Raw genomic sequence first — 19,975 nt, forward strand, 5'->3', positions numbered from 1 at the left:
AAAAAGCCCAAGAGCAGGCTGGCAGAGTGTTGTTGTCGGTGACCAAACTGCAGAGGAGCCGGCTAGCACTAGCAGCACCGCTGCTGCGGAGGAGGATCATGGTGGTGTTGGTGGTGTTTCACCCAGCGCTGCTCCGGTTCCACCACCGTGCATTGTTATCCCCATCGAGGACCCCGAGCCCGAGGACTTGGAGCCGGAGGAGGAGAGTCTGAGTCAGGACGAGAATAATAATGTTACGGCTGTTAAGGCTGAAGTGAAAGTAGCAGGTAGGCGGCCTAATGTTAGTGAAGTTGTCGCTGATCAGGAGGGGGCTGGCCCGGCTGGGAATGAGCCTGTGGAGGAGCCTGCATTTAATTACTTTACACGGCCAAAATCGGTGGATTTGGATTTAGTTTTTAAGTCTCATCCATTTCAGTCAGCCACCAACAGCACAGTTAAGACTAACTTTAATTGCATGCAGCAAGAATGGGACATGGCGATCGTGGTTAACATACTGTGAGAAATCACATACATTATACTGCTCTGTGTGCTTGGCATTCTCAAAAATTGACAACCCCTTCACTGTGGGAATGGAGGACTGGAGACATATCGGTCAACGGATAAAAGAGCATGAGACACACAGGGCTCATAGAGATGCTGCATAAGCCTACCTTTTAAGAGCCAACAGAGGCAATATACCTGAGCTACTCGATGGCAATCAAATGGCATTAGCCAGAGATCAGGTGCGTCAAAGGCGACAGATTTTAGAGCGTGTTATTGACATCATTAAAGTAATTGGAAAACGTGGGCTCAGTTACAGGGGAGACAAATTAGAGGCTGCATACAGTTTGGAAGACGAAGCTGCTGACCATGGAACTGTTTTAGAACTCATTCTCTTGTTGAGCAAATATGACGTAAGCATGCAGACACATGTCAGTTCATGCATAGAGAAAAGCAAATGGCTGCACGACTCCGGTGCAAAGGGCAGAGGTTCACTGGTGACTCTCCTCTCCAAGACAACTGTCGTAGAAGCTATTGGACGTCTCATTAAAGAGAGTATTGCTGCTGAGGTTAAAGGGGCTGCATGGGATGTATTCCATTCACATCGATACCACACAAGACATTACAGCTAAAGACCAGTGTTCAGTGATAATGTGTTATGTGACTGACACAAAGATACAGGAGCGAATGATAGCAATACTGAGTTGACCACTGGCCAGGGCTTTGTTGATTTGTTGAAACGTGTCATGGAGAACAAGGATATTATTCTGGCTAACTGTGTTGGTAATGCCACAGATGGCGCGGCTAACATGCAAGGGGAATACAGGGGCTTTTCAGCACTCTTATCATCTGAGTTATTAAACGTCATTGCTGTTTTCCTGTGAGACTCGTACCAACGAATGAATGTATGGGAGGGCGTGAGCAATGGCACACGACACAGGCGGTTGTCACCAATAGGTGAAACGCGACGGTGGGCTAAAGATGATGCGCTTACAAAGGTTTTTGGGAGGTTTGGGAATCCAGCTGGATGTCTTTACATCGACCTCATAGTGACACTCAGGGCCCTGAGTAACCTTGCAAATAATAAGGCGACTATGTGCGCGAAGGTCAGTGGTTATGCAGATAACCTGCTAAAATACCAAACTCCTCACTGCCCAGACATTTCTCCGCATCTTTCAAACAACAACTCCACTATCCAACTACTTGCAAGCGAGTGGAATGGATTTGATCACTGCCCATCGGTTTGTCACAAGCACACAAGAGGATGTGAAGAAATATGCAAGAGACTTTGCAGGCGTAAAAACAGCAGCAGACAACTTTGTGAAGTGGGCCAACGAGCAGTTAAATGAGTGTGACTGTGAGGACGCAGAGGTGGAAGTTGCTCTGCCAGACCTGAGACCAAAAAAGAAAGAAATGACGCCAGGCAAATTATGTGGTTATACAACCAACCAATGTCAGACGCGGATCAGAAGTATGAGATTACAGTAGGCCTACACAATGAAATTCTGGATACAATCAATGAAAGTCTTTCCCGACGTTTTGCCTGCTTGACCCGCGGAGATTCAATGACTTGAAACGTGAAGGTATCCCTGCCGGCGCACTGAACCGAAAACGCCGAAACCGAATACCGAATATAGGAAACGGTTGGCGGAAAACAGAATACCGAATATCCGATTTTCCTACCATTGCTGTCATGGCCGTACCTTAAAGCCACCTGATTTATGGCAAAATAAATGGTTATGGCAAAACTTAACTTAAATATTAATCACTATTATGGGTCCATAAAACATTTATTCAGCTCTTTTGAATGCATTAATTGCATACACTATTCGGTGATATATTTTCTGCCTATTCGGGCCGAAACCGAATAGGCCGAAAATGCATTTTTAGCCATTTTCTGCCGAATATTTTCTGTGGCCGAATATTCGGTGCATCACTAAATGGGATACTGTGAACAAACCCTGCAAATCATAGGAAGTGTGCCACCTGCTGCTATTTCTTTCTGCAACGATACAACCTTCTCACCAATTCACACAACCTAATTGGACTCGGCTGCAAGTTTCTGTTGAAACTGTCGGTAACACAAGTTGCTTGTGAGCGAAGCTTCTCCACCCTGAAGTTCATAAAAAATCTACTAAGGAGCACAGCATCACAGGAACACCTCGAGGCCTTTATGCTGATGGCAATTAGCTGTTCGCTAAGTCCCACCCAAGCCCGTTCTTGGCCGATATCACGTTAGCGACGGTTACTAGGTACGGATCCTGGTCGAGCTTTCAATGCTGGTCATAAATGGTTAAGCAGTGTCAATAAATATATTTGTGTGGACCTCAGAAAGAGGGTTTGTTTTCTTACCTTGTTATATATTATACGTTATATTGCCGGTGACGATCACAGATGCCAGGGCTGATTTTCTTGGCCAATCGGTGCCTGGTTAAAACGCACTGTTAGAGAGAGCATAAAGCTCAACATTGTTGCCCATAGCTGCATGTAGCATATTAAGGTCGCATAAGGTTTGGTTTAGCAGTAAAGTAAGTGCTCTAGAGAGAGAGAGAGAGAGAGAGAGAGAGAGAGAGGAGAGGAGAGCCAATCAGTCTTCGTGCTCGGTGAACTGATTGGGCGTCGCTGCTTCATTAATCACCAACAACAGGCTCAGCGCTCTGTAATTAATTAATCTATTTTAATCAGATGGCAACAAGATGCGGCTGTTATTTGTAGAGGAGTACGTGGCTGCCTCGCGGCCAGGGGAGACGTTACGGGGGCTTTTCTGTACAGACCTGTCGGAGGAAAGGTGCTAATTGAGATATTGGCTGACTCCGACTGGACCAGATGGGTTTAAATAAAGTAGTGGATGGAGAGGCCGCCCGACTGACTGTCTCATTAACACACAAAGACCTGTGTGTGTGTGTGCGTGTGCGTGTGTGCATGCGCGCACGCGTGCGTGTGTGTGTGTGTGTGTCCGTCCGCAGGCTTCGGCAACACTAAAAGCTTGCTTTAATGCTTTGGCCAAAATGTTTTCCGCCTGTGCACAAATTAGCGTTAATGTGCAAAAACCTTGTTGCAGTTTTATTTATTTGACTTTTCACTGGCTCTGCTCAAAGTGAACCATTTATTCTTTGCTGCATGCCAATAATGAAAATAGCCCATCTACAACTTCTACAAGCTTACAATATGCAGCTTGTAGAACAGCTATTTCCCCCAACTTTGTGTTTGATGTTATCTATTCTTTGAGATACACGTACTGAAAAGGGATTTCGGGGTGTGTCCGAATCAGCCATTGGTTCATGGGGTGAAAACAACACAACACCATTGGAATATCATTAGGGAATGTGTACATTGTCACCATCCGAGTTGGCTTTGTCCGAGGCTTACAGTTCTTACAGTTCTTTAAAGATGGGGTGCTACAGTTTTTGTATTTTTCCAGTTTTTCATGTGTCTATGAGGTGACAGTACTTCATTAGACACCCTGGAGTCCTTTTTATGTGCAATGGTGTATTAACTTTGTATTTAGGGTTTCTTCCTGGAGGCTGACCCCTTGACAGTCAAACGGGCCAATGAAATAAACAATATAGTGACATATATAGTGACATCACACTATCAGCCCCTCCCCTAACCCCTCCCCCTTTATCATACAACTACAGCTGTGGGTGCGGCTTCATTTCAGGTGGATCACCACCCATCACCACCCACCAGGCAAACCAGGCATACTTAATGAACTGGTGGGCGTGTCCACATAAAAGCATGATTTTAACAAATACTATACACTTTTTGGAAAAAGTTCAAGTTCTTCCTGATGATCATTTTAGGGTGGAAAACAACCGTGGCACTCCATCTTTAAATTAATATTTTCTGAAACGTCTCTATGGGAAAAATGAATTAGAAATTCTCTTCCGGGCCGCTCGTCCGGGGCGGGACTGCGAGGCTCTATTCGCTCATTCTAGGACATGACGTATGTGTAGTCAGAAGAATTACGGAATGTCCAGAATACGTATGCTAGGGTTCAGTGTGTATGCGTGTACATGTGTGCATGGCATGTGCGCACGTTTGTGTGCCTACAGTGGTAGGGTTCTTCTCCAGTGGCGTATCCAGGAATTACGTTTTGGGAAGGCAAGATCATGTGTTAATTGTCGTCTCCCTGCGCACAATCGTAGCACTAAAGGTTTTCAAAGAGATATACCTGCCAGACGAGTAGGATACAAAGGATGAAAGGCATGCATTTACATTCCAATGGGTGATTGAGGGGCACGCTCTACCGCAACGGCCAATCAGCTGTCCATTAATAGTTCTCAGGTCTTGTTTTTGTCTTCTTTTTTTCTCATTGTATGGATTTTGGCCAGGCCAGAAATGGATTTGGACAGGCGGACGCCTGCCCTCGCCTTATTGTAGATACGCCTCTGGTTCTTCTCCAGTGTGGATACGCTGGTGTCTTTTCAAATGGCGACTGAAACTCTTGTCACAATGTTTACAGTTGTAGGGTTTCTCTCGAGTGTGGATACGCTGGTGTATTTTCAGAGCATCTAGACGACTGAAACTCTTATCACATTCTTTACAGTGGAAATGTTTTTCTCCCGTGTGGATACGCAGGTGTGTCTCCAGGTTACATGTATGACTGAATCTCTTGTCACAATGTTTACAGTGGTAAGGTCTTTCTCCCGTGTGGACACGCTGGTGTGACTTCAGGTGACTTAACCGAATGAAACTCTTGTCACAATGTTTACAATGGAAAGGTTTTTCTCCAGTGTGAATACGCCGGTGTGTCTTCAAGTCACCTAAATGGTAGAAACTCTTGTCACAATATTTACAATGGAAAGGTTTTTCTCCAGTGTGGATATGCTGGTGTACTGTCAAAGCATCTAAACGACGGAAACGCTTGTCACACTGTTTACAGTGGAAAGGTTTTTCTCCAGTGTGGCAACGTTGGTGTGACTTCAGGTTACTCAGACGACTGAAACTCTTGTCACAATCTTTACAGACTTGGGGTTTCCTTCCTCTGTAAGTTGTCTGATGAGTCTTCACTTCTCCTGGCTGATTTACAATAGTCTTGGTAAACTGTTGATGACAGCGCAATCTTGGTTGGTTCACGTCTTCTTGTTTCTGGCTGTTTAGAGAGCTGTTGATCATCTGACAGGCTGCTGAAGGGATCTGGCCTTTGCTCTGCATTTGGCAGGACAGGTCATTGTCGCCCGTCTTTGCGTATTCATGGAGGTAGACCTGAGACGTTAAGCCATACGGACACTCAGTGAAGCTGACTCGAGTCTGGGGACACGCCATACCTTACAGGAGCAGTGGTTAATTCACAGAAAGGCTGTTATAAATTAACTGTTATGCTATTGAGTGTTTGAAAAATCTTCCTGCAGGACTCTTTCTAAAAAACAGTTTTTCACACTTTATATACGCTGAGTTCAAGGCTGGCGGACGTCACACACAATACAAACCATCACCGTACATGACTAACAACACCACTTTGTTCAGGCGTTGCTGCAGTTTGTGCATGTGTCCTGAATTAGGCACAATCTTATTATAATCAGAGTTGGGGTCCGTTACTCAAAAAAGTAATACACTACACATTACACATTACTTTTGAAAAAAGTAATGCCTTACATTACTTGATTACGCCCTGGAGAAAGTAACTAGTTACACTACTCGTTACATTACTTTTGCGTTACTCCATAAAATCACCTGAGATGCAGTCACATAATTTGCCCCTAAAAAAATGTAATAATCCTACATACACAATATCTTTCTTTATGCTCTTTAATACCAGGTTGTTGAACAAGTGAAGGAATAAAACAATCAAACTCCACTCGCGGCGGGTGCCGCTGCGGGGGGCGCTGAAAGCAGCAGCAGGACGCAAGTAACTAGTAACTAGTAACTAAAGCAACCAGTAACTGTAGTGTGATTACTCAATTTGGAGGAGTAGTGTCGTTACTTACTCGTTACCGACAAAAGTAGTGTAATTACAGTAACTACACTACAAGTAGTGTAGTTACACCCAACTCTGATTATAATGCAGTTTCAAAGGTCGGGTTCAGGGACCGTTCACAGAGAAGATTGTGTGCACTTCTCAATGCCTATATTCAGGCCAGGTGCTGGATGTCAGGGCAAATAGTCCGGGAGCCGTGGGGGTGAATGTGGTTTCGTCAGATAAAGTTTTTTTCTCAACTGATTCTTGTAGCTTGGGGGGTCACCTCTTAAGAATTCCAGAGGGTGCCCACTGATATCCCTTGAGCATTTTTAGTTATTAACCCCTTAATGGCCGAAACACTGAAAATCCATCCAAAATATAGTTGGTATTTAATGCAAAATAATTGGTCTAAATGCATCAAATCGGCTTTCTACAGTGTTTATGAATGTGGATATGCACAATGAATTAGATTTATGGTTAGTGCATTATTAATTAATGCATATTAACCCCTTCATGCCCGAAAACCCGGACATTCCATACAAATATATCTTTTGATATCTAAATGCATCAAATCTGCTTTTTAGAGTGTGTACAATATATATGATTTCAGATTTTAGATATTAACCCCTTCATGCTTAAAACTGCAAAATCCCATAAAATACAATAATCAATGCAAATGCAACACATTTTCTTTTTTTATGAAAACTCTCATCTCCTCTTTGCATTTTTAATTCCAGGAGTCAAAGCGCTGCGTGCCTCGATCCCCTTCTCAGCGTGACCTTTATCTTCTTGCTCTTAAATATTGCACATAAACAGCGGCTCTCTACAAAGCACCGGAAATTTCTCTCAATATGCAAAACTGCGCGCAAAGGCCCCTCCACGGCTGTCCTGTGATGTAGTCCTGAGATATGCAAATATGACATTTCTCATCTGTTATTACGCTGAAATCCCCGCTCTCTCTCTGTCTGTGTCTTCTCTCTCTCTCTCTCTCTCTCTCTCTCTCTGTAACCCAAATGCCCGCTGGGGAGTTGATCGAGCCATCATCACCTGTCAATTATTATTTATTTATTTTTCCAAGAGAAAATAAACAAATCTGTTCTGGTTCGTGAATGCCTTGAAGGAGCTATGCTTCCAATCTATCAAACTCCATCCAGGGACGGCTCCAAGGACGGCTCCAGGGACGGCTAGGGGGGGGGGGGGCTTTAGCCCCCTCTGGTTCTATGTAAACCAAAATGCATTAGCCCCCGGCCGCTCTAATAGCCAGCCCCCCCAGTCACAATTTCCTGGAGCCGTCGCTGCCTCCATCCTATCTTGCTTTTAAGTATGTTTTGACAAATGTAGATAATTTGCACCGAATATGGATGCCAGGGTTAATGTGGCTAACTTTTCATTGTTAAGTTGTGATATTATCAGACATAAATATCAAAAACAGCAGACAGTTTTTTGAGTGGTGTAAACCACTCCTACAACTGGCTTTTGTGTGCAGAAAAAAATGAGCATGGTTGCTATGTTCAAAATAATTTCTGACGTAATTAAATCACACCCGGGTGAACTGGATGACCGTAGCAACCATGCTCATTTTCTCTGCACAAAAAAAGCCAGTTGTGAAATCACATCCGGGTGTGATTTCATTACGTCAGATCAGAGCTGATCAGGCTATATAAAACCTTACACCACTCAGTTCACACGGGTGTGATTTTTTCCCAATAGAGGGTATGCATAAAGTGAGTGGCAAATCAAGTGGCAAAGTAAGTTTAGCGACGTTGTGAGTTTGTCGTCATCGTCGGTTAATGCATTCAGATAGGACTTTTCTCGTTGGTTGTACGGGCTGTCGGGGCCATGAAAGTAGTCGTTTGCCACTCAGTCAGTAGGTCAAAGTCATACGATTTGTCACACACGTTACCGCAGTGAAATTTGTTCTCCGCATTTGACCCATCTCTTGGAGCAGTGAGCCGCAGCCGTGCTGCGCTCAGGAATAATTTGATTAGTTGATTTGACTCCCCATTCCAACCCATTGATGCCGAGTGCCAAGCAGGGAGGCATTGGGTCCCATTTTTTTATTTTTTTTGTCTTTGGTGTGACCCGGCCGGGGATCGAACCCCGACCTCCCAGTTTCAGAGCGGACACTATAACCACAAGGCCACTGTCTGGGTGTGATGATGATGTCACACGCATATCCATTATGGTCTGGCTGGTGTGTCGCTGTGTGAATGTCTGCCTGGGCTGTGCATGGCTCTCATGGGGTCTATGTGCACACGCTATTTTGGAAAGAACTTATTGGCCCCCTTCCCTATACTTCATTCACAGGTGTTACCACTGATACTAATGAAGGCTCTGTTCCAGTCTAGTGAAACAGAGTCAGGGTGCTGCTATAGAGCGTCACAGTCCCGCCCCCATTCATGACGACGCCAGGCCCAAGGACTGTCTAAAGAGGACGAGACGCGAAGACCGTACGGGCGGCGCCATGTTGCTTATGGTGCTCCATGGAAGGAAAGAAACATGCGCAGTTCAGACCAAGGAAGCTGAACACGGAAGTGTTGGCTGCATATAGCCCATTGCGCATGTTTCTTTCCTTCCATGGAGCACCATAAGCAACATGGCGTCGCCCGTACGGTCTTCGCGTCTCGTCCTCTTTAGACAGTCCTTGGCCAGGCCCAGGAAATGAATCACAATGCATTTTTCCCATAGACATTTCAAAAAGTATTTATTTAAAGACCTTTTAAGCGTCGTACGAAGCCTACTCGAGTCGTGACAAATCATGACAACACACACAATATTTGGACCAAACAAATAATTACATAGAAGAAAAACAACAAAAAAAGTGTTTGTTGTCATGATTTGTCACGTCTTTAAATAAATACTTTCTGAAATGTCTATGAGGAAAATGAACGGAGAATAATTTCCTGGGCCAGGGTAGGGGGGCGGGACTGCGACGCTCTATTGTGCGTGTTGGCTCACTGGAACCACTCTGCTACACCAGTAGGTCTCAAAGTGTTCTTGAGTGGGTTCCACCAGTGTAAGTAACATTTGTAACATCCGGTCGTGGGTTTTGGCTCTTCAAAATAAGGGTTGAACGGAGGGAAATCCTGGCAGTATGAGGTTAGTTGAATTCATTAATTAATCAATCCTGTCAGGTAAAGTATTAACTTCCCAAGACATGCACAGTGTGTTTGTTTGGTGGCTGCATGCTTTCAACTGTCCCTAGCTGTTCTATAGCTGTTTAGTACATTTGAGAACTTGAAATGGGATAATCTGCATAGTAGTACTTTCCACTTTTTAAGTGGTGCAAACCACTTCCTTAAGTGAGTATGTGTGTGTGTCCCTGCCTGGCTGGCTGGGTATGTGTGAGCACGAAAACAGCATGGTTGTATAACTCTGTCATTTCTCAACCGTTTGGCACCCTCTGGCCCGATTATGGACTTTTACTTGTAATATAATGGAGTAGTTCGACATTGCAGTATTGATAATTTTACGTAAGTAAAACAATTCTCATCGCGACACTTGTGGTGCAGACAGAACCTGAGGCTGAGTATAGACGGATGCAGCAGCACCAGACTAAATATATTCAGTCTGCCTACCACCACCCCCCCCCCCCCCCTCCTTCATTTCGTGTCTGTGTGTGGAGGGTAATAAATCATGTCTCCACGTCTACCTCTTTTGAAGCACCCCCCCCACGGACACGTTAATCATGCCCGTATTCTTGTGTGTTTCAGCTGTAATAATTTGCCTCTATCATTGCAGGGACAGTTCTTCTGGTCCTTGATGTATGACTGCATGTGCACATCATGGTCTGAGAGAGGAGTGGAACGGGGAAGAAGAAGAAAACACCCCGAGCCGGAGTATCGTCGGCAGCGACTGGCAGGCGTGTGGCGGGCCCTATAGCTCCGCCGTCGCACTGTGTCAGTTGATGTTCTTCACTTCCTCTAATCTTTTACCCAGATGTCTGCGCTGTGGCGGCCAGCCCGTTCGAGGTGCAGGCACACTTTTGCGTCAAGAGGCATCAAGAAAACGCCTAGAGCAGGATTCCCCTTAATTTTCCTCGAGGGCCATATTTTGACTAGGGTACCAGGCTGGGGGCCGAGTCCGCACGCGTGAGGTCGAGGACCCCATTTGAAAAGGATGCCCAGTTTGACATGCATAGGCTACTGACCCCCATTTAATGCCATTTATATCTGGGACCCCCCCCCCCCCCAAAAAAAAAAAAAAAAGTTCTTATTGGGGAACCCTGGCCTAGAGCGTCCTTGGGTTAAGTGTACATAGGGTTAACAGCTGGTGGATGGAAATGACGCCAGTGTGCAACGTCGGCACAAAACCGTAAACGTTTTACGTTGAATTGCCGTGCAGTATAGCGTCATTTCCATCCACCAGCTGTTTATAAACCCGGAAGAGACACCTGGACTATATTTTGTAACCCATTTTTTCACCTAGTGTCAATTATCTAATGTAATCCTGGGCGCTACACTTCCTCTGCCAACCTGGGGGGGCAGCGGAGTGGCCTCATGCTTCCTTCTATGCATGAAGAGTCTAAGTTGCTTCGTTTCACCTATAGGGGAGAGTTTCCCCGGCCGGACTAGTGCATGGAAGGAACACGTTATTCTGACCAGTTCCTTTCCCCTCCATCAGGTGCCCCGGCTGGCCAGGGGGAGGTAGTTTAATATTAGGGACCATAAATTGTTCTTGATGAAAAAAAGTACAAAAGCATTTAGCGTCAAAATCTACTTACACCAAAAGTAAAAGTAAAATGCAAATAGCAGATTGACAGCTGGAGAAAATGGCCCAGGACCTGGATGCCTGGAGAGCCTGTTCGTGGCCTATGCCCAAGGTTGGGCGATAGGCGTAAGTAAGTAAATAGCAGATATACAGGCTCACAACGCATGAATCATGGCGTGTTGTGAGCTTGTAGATCTGCTATTTTCCAATAGCCAATTAAAATAGGGCTTTATAAGCAGTTATCCTTGTTGTCTGTGGGTGTTGCGGTTAAATATGAGAATGAGTATTTGGAACACAGGTTTTCCATTTCCTGAATAATAAGCAGTACTTATAAGTAGCCTAAACGTATCAATACAGCAATGTAGAAATACTCTGTTACAAGTAAAAGTCTGAAATTCAAGGTATTGGCATCAAATTTACTCCAAGTACCAAAAGTAGAAAGTATGCAGAATGTCCCATTTCAAGTTTTCAAATGTGTACAAATACTTTGAAAAAATCAGATCTACAAGCTCACAATGTGTCGCATCACTATACGCATTGAGCTTGTTTCAAATGGCCGAAATGTATATAGGGCTGAAGTGTTTAATAATTATCAAAGTAACTAGTAACTAAAGTTTTCAAATACATGCAGTGTAGTAACAGTATTAATATTTGCCTCCGAGGTGTAGTGGAGTAGAAGTAAAAGGAAATACTCAATAAAAGTACAAATGTTGTTTGCATTTATACTGTATTTATTTATTCTAACATCATGACAGGTCTGTTACTCGTTCATTATGCATTATAGCCTGGTGTTTGTGTTGTTGTGTATGTCTAGTCCATTAAAAAAACCCAATAAAAACGTATATAATAAAAACTAAAATACAAATATCTCAAAATTGTACTTAAAGGGGAAAACCACCCATTTTCAACATTTTACTATGTCATTAATATACCTTAGAGCTGCTGTGTGGAATAATAAAAAAGTCCCCCCATTCTGTGTTTCCTAGAACTGTTAAGTATGAAAAAAATCATTAACATGGTGAAACACATCTTGATGATGTCATCAAGATGCGTTTCACCATGTTAATAATTTTTTTCAGACCTCTAGTTCTAGGAAACACAGAATCGGGGGGACTTTTTTATTATTTCCACACAACAGCTCTAAGGTATATTAATGACATAGTAAAATGTTGAAAATGAGTGGAATGCCCCTTTAAGTAAATTGACTTAGTTACTTTCCAGTTTCCACCACTGACAATTAGGCAGTGTCAGTGACAACGACCTCTTGGTTTGTGTGAATGGCCTTACTAATGCCCTTTTGAAGTTCAGAATTAGTGATTACACCTCGCTGCTGTTAATCTCTCCCTAATTTGCCCTCTCCATACGTGATCAATAAGCTGAAATGCCACGGGACAGGCGCCGACACGTCTCCGCCGCCTGCAATGTGTGAAACGAACGCTCCCAGGGTCGTAAATAATCGACACGTCGTCGACGGCCCGGTGCCCTCTCTCTCTCTCTCTCTCCACCTCAAGTGAAAGATTTATGGAAATTCCAATTGCAACGAGCAGATGACTGCATCGACGTCGCCCGCACCGTGGCATCCTCGGCGCGGTAATGACTAATAAGAATGAATGACGCATGAGCACCGGCCCCTGGGGGCGCCGCGGCGCAATTGGAGATAAGAGCATTATACCCGGCTGACAAGAGGACAAGGGGGTTTCCGCTAATGGGGCCCGGCACAGATGGCGAGTGGCAGTATAAACGCTGTTAGCGACGGCTGCGATATATACGAGGGTGCTTCAGATCGATGTATCTGGAGATTAGCGCACTCACGTGAGGTGTCCCCAGAGGTGCCTTTGTTTTGTCTTACTATATGCAAAGAATATGTGGTGGACAACCGGTAGGAAAACCGGGCGGGGAGACCCGGGAGAGTAACAATAATAATAACTAGAAATGCACTCTCTCGAGGTGCCAACTTGCGCCTTGCACACATGCAAGTAGGCCATGTATGGCCTACTTGTGCGCAAGCAGAGCGCGCCATGAGGTGTGCTCACCACTGCTGGTACCACTGCTGCTCTGAGTCCTAAAGCTCTCTGCTGCTGTCTGTATGGCTGCTGCTCTGAGTCCCTCTCTGTCTGGGTACGACTGCTGCTCTGAGTCTTAGAGCTCTCGGCTGTCTTGGTACGACTGCTGCTCTGAGTCTTAGAGCTCTCTGCTGTCTTCGTATGACTGCTGCTCTGAGTCCTAGAGCTCTCTGCTGTCTGTCTGGGTACAATTGCTGCTCTGAGTCCTAGAGCTCTCTGCTATTCTAAATCCCATACATGCATACATACATACATACATACATACATACATACATACATACATACATACATACATACATACATACATACATACATACATACATACATACATACATACAAATTGTATCCAGGCCTTGCTGTGAACTTTTACTCTTTTAGGTTGTTTTATTAATGTCCATTTTTTACCAAGTATATCCATTTTACCATTGTGTTTTAGAGGATGGGTTCGGACCATGGTTTAGGTATGCGGTCTAGTCTAACTTGGACTCAGGGGGGTGGACGCCTCTGCCTTGCCGTACCACCCATCACCAGACAGACCTGACAACCTGACCACAGACGAACGGAACAGCATCACAACACTGCGGAACAACACACAAATAGTTATTAAACAACGCGACTTCCTCTATGGACCGGATAACCCCAGACCTAGAATATTCTATCTACTACCCAAAATCCACAAGGATCCCCAGACTTGGACTATTCCCTTCGAGGTGCCTCCCGGCAGACCTATAGTGTCAGACTGCAGCAGTGAATCCTACCACATAGCACAATACATAGACCACTTCCTCAACCCCCTCTCCACTATACACGCCAGTTATTTAAGAGACACATATGATTTCCTAGAAAAAATCAAGCCCATAGCCGTGCCACCACACACATACATTTTCACCATAGACATTGACAGCCTTTACACCAACATACATACAGCCACTGGTTTACAGGCAGTTAGAAATCTTTTCCAGACACACCCGGACAACACTAGACCAGACAATGCCATTTTACAACTATTAGAACTCAGTCTCAATTGCAATGATTTCACCTTTAATAACAAACACTACTTACAGATGGAGGGCACGGCTATGGGCAAGAAATTTGCACCCGCTTATGCAAACATCTACATGAGTGAGTGGGAGAGAGAGGCCTTGGCAAAGTGTCCACTACAACCCACCATGTATTTCAGATTTTTAGATGACATCATAGGGCTCTGGCCACACACCTTACAACAGTTTGATGCATTTTTACAGATTTTGAACACACACCATGCTTCCATAACCATCAAACACATCATTCATCCAACAGAGATTAACTTCCTGGACACCACCGTATTTTTTCATACAATAGATCATACACATAAAGGACTACTGACAAAAATATATTTTAAGGACACAGACACACACGCACTACTCCATAAACACAGCTACCACCCAAAGCACACCTTTGCAGGAATCATCAAATCACAAATCATTCGGTTTTTCAGGATTTCATCAAATAGGGAACATTTTAATCAGGCCACACACACACTTTTCACAGTCCTCCGTAGGAGAGGTTATAGCAAAAGGTTCTTGCGGACAATCAAGAGCAATGCCCTGGCCTCTCTCTCCCCCACCCAGTCACTCTCCACAAACACTCTGCCGCCCACCCCTAACCCTCCCACCCCTATTTCTAACCCTAACCTCAGCCCTAGTTTTCCTCCCCAGCAACATCAGAGCATGCAACAGGAGCAGAGGCCTCTCTCTGGCGCGGGGACAGGGACGGACCTGGACGGGGCCCACGCATTACCCTCTCCTCTATGTCCTCCCTTCTCCAACTCTTCTTCTCACTCTATACAGTCCACCGGCTCCTCTACCACTACAACACTAGTCCCATTAATAACTACATTCTCACATACTCTCCAACCACTACACCATAAATTCAAACAGAACTTCGCCACTACACAACAATCCTACCCCCCATTACAAACACATCAGGTCATCTCTGCACTCAGAAGGAACAGGAACCTGGGAGACCTCCTTGTGCATTCCACATTCTCCACTTTACCTCCCAAGCCCCCACAGCCACATACACTCCATTTTAAGCCCCGCAAATTCATCAACAACCCCCATAGTCACACTTCCTCCCCCATTCAGGATCCCCTGTCTCTGACCACCCCCAATATAGTTTATATCATCACCTGCACACAATGTCATAAACATTACATAGGAGAAACCAGTCACACATTAGAAACACGCCTCAAACAACACCTATATCACATCAAACGAGCAGACCTACACACTACCCTGTACACACACTTTCAATCCCATCCCATTGCTAACCTCATCGTTTCAGGTCTGGAATGTGGAGTCCGATGGACCAGTGGACAGCGGAAACTAATGGAGCATAGATGGATTAATAAATTGCAAACAGTAACACCCACTGGTCTAAATGAAAGAAGCTGACTATCAAACACCCACATAGTACACTCACACCTCATTCATTTTTATGTTCATCTTTCTGTTCAATTAAATAAATTGTATCCAGGCCTTGCTGTGAACTTTTACTCTTTTAGGTTGTTTTATTAATGTCCATTTTTTACCAAGTATATCCATTTTACCATTGTGTTTTAGAGGATGGGTTCGGACCATGGTTTAGGTATGCGGTCTAGTCTAACTTGGACTCAGGGGGGTGGACGCCTCTGCCTTGAATAGTCCCCAGTGAATAGGCAGGTTGCCCTTCACTGGTAACCTTACTTTGGATTTTAAATATATTAAGGTATTGTAGGCTGGGATTTTACAAAAAAGCCCCCCTTTTAAATACATACAGACATACAGACATACATACATACTTATAAGGTATGCCATCTGGTGGCTAATGAACCAAACACACATTCTCAGAAGTTGAAGCAGTTTTAGAGGACCCACTTTTAGGCCAGTGCAACAGAGCATGCTTTTGCCTTTTTTAAAACCTTACCCATTTTAACCAAATACATACATACATACATACCGAAACTGGCAACCGAAAGGTTGCCAGTTCGATTCCCCGAACGGGTGGGAAAAATCTGGGTGGGGAAGTGATTGTCATCACTCACCCAACACCGCTGAAGTGCCCCTGAGCAAGGCACTGCTCCCCCTGGAGCTGCTTAGTGGCCAACAGCATAAGACTGTGGTTGTACTGGTCGGCTCCCAGGTTTTTGTGTGTGGTAAATAAAAATAAAATGGTAAATGGTGCATTTATATAGCGCCTTTATCCAAGGCGCTTTACATAGATTGTGCATTACATTCACCCATTCACACACACATTCATACACTGATGGCGGCGGAAACGATGCAAGGCACCAACCAGCACATCAGGAGCAATTGGGGGTTCAGTGTCTTGCTCAAGGACACTTCGACACTAACTCTGGGGGAGCCCGGGTTCGAACTGGCAACCTTGCGGTTGCCATCCGGCCACTCTACCCCTGAGCCACCGCCGCCGATACTTAAATACATCTTAACACCAGATACTTTTCTTAAGTAGCCTACATATGATGTGTGTGTGTGTGTGTGTGTGTGTGTGTGTGTGTGTGTGTGTGTGTGTGTGTGTGTGTGTGTGTGTGTGTGTGTGTGTGTGTGTGTGTGTGTGTGTGTGTGTGTGTGTTTCTATGTGCAGGGCGTTGCTGAAAATGAGCACTACCCTGGGTAAATAAAGGATAAAAGAAAGAAAATACATACATACCCAGCCGATCGCAGTACTTGCACGCTTTGCTTGCAAAGTAATTAAACCACTCTTTATTTTATCTTCTTACAGCTAAATGCAACGCACGAGTACTTATATTGATACAATCGATTATCTGCATTGCAAAATGATTCAATAGCGATTATTTGCATTGCAAAACGATACGATACTGTACAAAGTCAATGTTGCTGTTTACATTTCGATATACTTAGATTCTTGAAATTAAAAAATATATTTTTTCCGTCCTCCTACAGGCTGGGGCGGCACCTGTCAGCACGGTGTGTTGGGCAGGAGGGGGGAGCACAGAGGGGGCTCCTCACTGGGATACAATTTAGCCTCGCGTAGTTGCAATATGCATTGCAAAGGCCCCAGGCAGATTAAGTCTGGCCCTTCTTATTGTGGGAGGACTTCACGGCCGACATGGTGACGAGCCAACCAGATTCGTCTGGAACCCGGCTATAACCAACCAGGACCCAGTAGGCAAATATGGGGCGGGACATTGCAGAAACAAATCAAACACACTGACGAGACTAATATCCACGCAGGCTAGTGACTACTGGCAACACAAAGGCGTGTGTGTTTGTGGGGAGGAATTAATTGGCATAACTCAACTCAGCTTTCATTTTTAGAACACATTTAACATGACCAGGTCAACCAAAGTGCTGCACAGGTTGGAACAAAACAAAACAATGCAATATAAACATATACATCAGCATAAAATCCTGATGAAATAGAAACAACATTAGAACCAGGAGAAGACATTTAAATTAGTCTTTAAAAGATTTAAAAATAAACAATCAACTGTTCCAGGGCCTGGGGGCAGGCCGAAGGCTTAAGGCAGGCGTCCCCAAAATATATTGCGTTCTACCAGTAGATTACAAAGGATGTGGAAGTATAGACCACATGACATGCCTACTATATTTTTGGGATCTGCCACAGGTTACTTGATAGATTGACGTCAATAAGGACCTGTCAGCTCAAAGTCACAATGCATTACTTTTTTTCAAGAGTGTTGCGCACAAATGTCAATAGCATTAAAAAGTTATATAGGGGGAAAAATCGTTTGTCTTACATGAAATGCCAGCGCCGCTATTCCAACTCAGGTACATTTCAGCAATGGGATTATTGGCATAATGTTTTATTTTATTATACTTTTGGTGGGTATATGGATCTTGTTGAGCTGGTCATTTTGAAAGTAGCTCTCAAGTAAAAAAAAGTATGTGTACCCTGGCTTAAGACCATCTCAGTGGCCTCGTGTTTATTGTTTGCTCTGGGACTGGGAGGTCGGGGTTCGATCCCCGTCCAGGTCATACCAAAGACTCCTTGCTGGGTGCATGTGTTTGGTCCGACATACCATTGGTCCGATAAACGACAACCCACCTCAAACCCTAACCTAACCATAACCGCAAGCACGGGAGCAGGCGCTATAGTCCGAGGTGCGGACGCATGTCGAACCAATGCTCCGTCGGACCATAGTATGCCTCCCCTCCTTGCTTGGCACTCAGCATCAAGGGTTGGATTTGGGGTAAATCACTGCGACATACTAGCGTCCAGGGGGTGTATACTTACATCAAGCTGCCTTACGCTACAGAAACAGGAGATAGGCTCCTGCCCTATGGGCCACATGGCTAGGCATGGCTTAAGGCCTATTCATACTCCATTTTTAGGTGATAAGGTGACCACCGAAATGGTGGTTAGTAAAAACAGAGACATGTGCTGTGGTGCGCGGTGAGTCACTTACCACTGCGGTCAGAGTGTCATGTTGTAGTTTTCGGTAGCCTGGGCACCATTTCATTTAGGTATATGATCCTGTCGGGAGCGGATGATAGTCGACAGGCAGGAACAACAGGGTGGCAACTTCCTTTTCCCTCAAACCGATTTTTCTCAATAAAAGCTACAGGCTACGAGAGCTTTTATTGAGAAAAACCGGTTTGAGGGAAAAGGAAGTTCGGGTTTGTTGTTCCTGCCTGTCGACTACAAAACAACACGACGTAACAATATCATCCGCTCCCGACTGGATCATACAGACTTTTGAAACAGAGACCAGGCTTTCCTCCGAGGTGGTGGAAAGCCTGGTGAGGCGAGGTTAAGTTTTCGGTGGTCGCCTGGTTTTAGGCACGACTAAATTGAGGAGAAAAAGAAAAGAAAAACCTGCTGTGCGGTCCCCACAGAGAACACCATACTACTTTAACAATAGCAGCATGGGAAGCCTGTGTCCTCACACGGTGTTCTCCATTAGATCACATTCCATCCATGCCAGAGGGGAGAGCACGCACTGTACCCTGTACTGATTTCAAGCACTAAAACCCACCAAGAAAGACCAAAATGTTCATACATGGAGCACTTGTTCCCCTAGCTCTTCTCTCCTCCTCACCCCCACCCCGTGGGGGTGAACGTGGTTTCGTCAGTAATCTTTTTTTTTAACACATTTGCATTGCAAAATAAATTGTTATTTGGAAGTGGTCATGTCCACCACATCCCAAGTTTTCCTATGAATTAACTATTTCAGGCTTATCCGTGAACATTCTACACTAAAACATCAACAGAACATTATGTGCATTACAAACCATATACACAGGTTTTCACTCTTACTTACAGCCAGCCACACTTTTTAATTGCACAAATGTCATCTGGGGTAGGTTAATTTGTAATCTTTAGGTAGATTGGTAGGGCTCAGTGGCCTGATAGATCTCTTTTTCCATCCAAACTACTCTGGGTCCCATGCTGGTGGAAGATGCCCATCGACATTTTGCCACAAAGCTGCTTAAAAGTGGGCTCTTAACATTCTCAATTAATGATTGATGTGTTGGTGGTAGAGCAGCTACCTGTAGGTCCTTTTCTCCCAGAATAGTAGTCTAGTTCCCTCCATAGTTTTCTTAACGGAACAGGCCCTGAAGGTCCAAATGGTACTTGGAATGCCTATAGCACAAGATGAGGAGAGTGTGGAAATCAGACATGGGAGAAGACTTTGCAGTATCTCTGTCCTCCTCTTCCCTCTTCCATATCTTTCATTTCTGACTCAATCTTGGAGCAGATGTGACAACTCAGGGCCAAGGTCTTCAGGGTCTCTTGCTTCAATGTTATCCAAATATTCCATCCTGCACTGTGGCCGTATACCTCATGAAGGTTA

This window comes from Electrona antarctica (assembly GCF_951216825.1).
Source record: "Electrona antarctica genome assembly, chromosome: 20".
Taxonomy (NCBI): domain Eukaryota; kingdom Metazoa; phylum Chordata; class Actinopteri; order Myctophiformes; family Myctophidae; genus Electrona; species Electrona antarctica.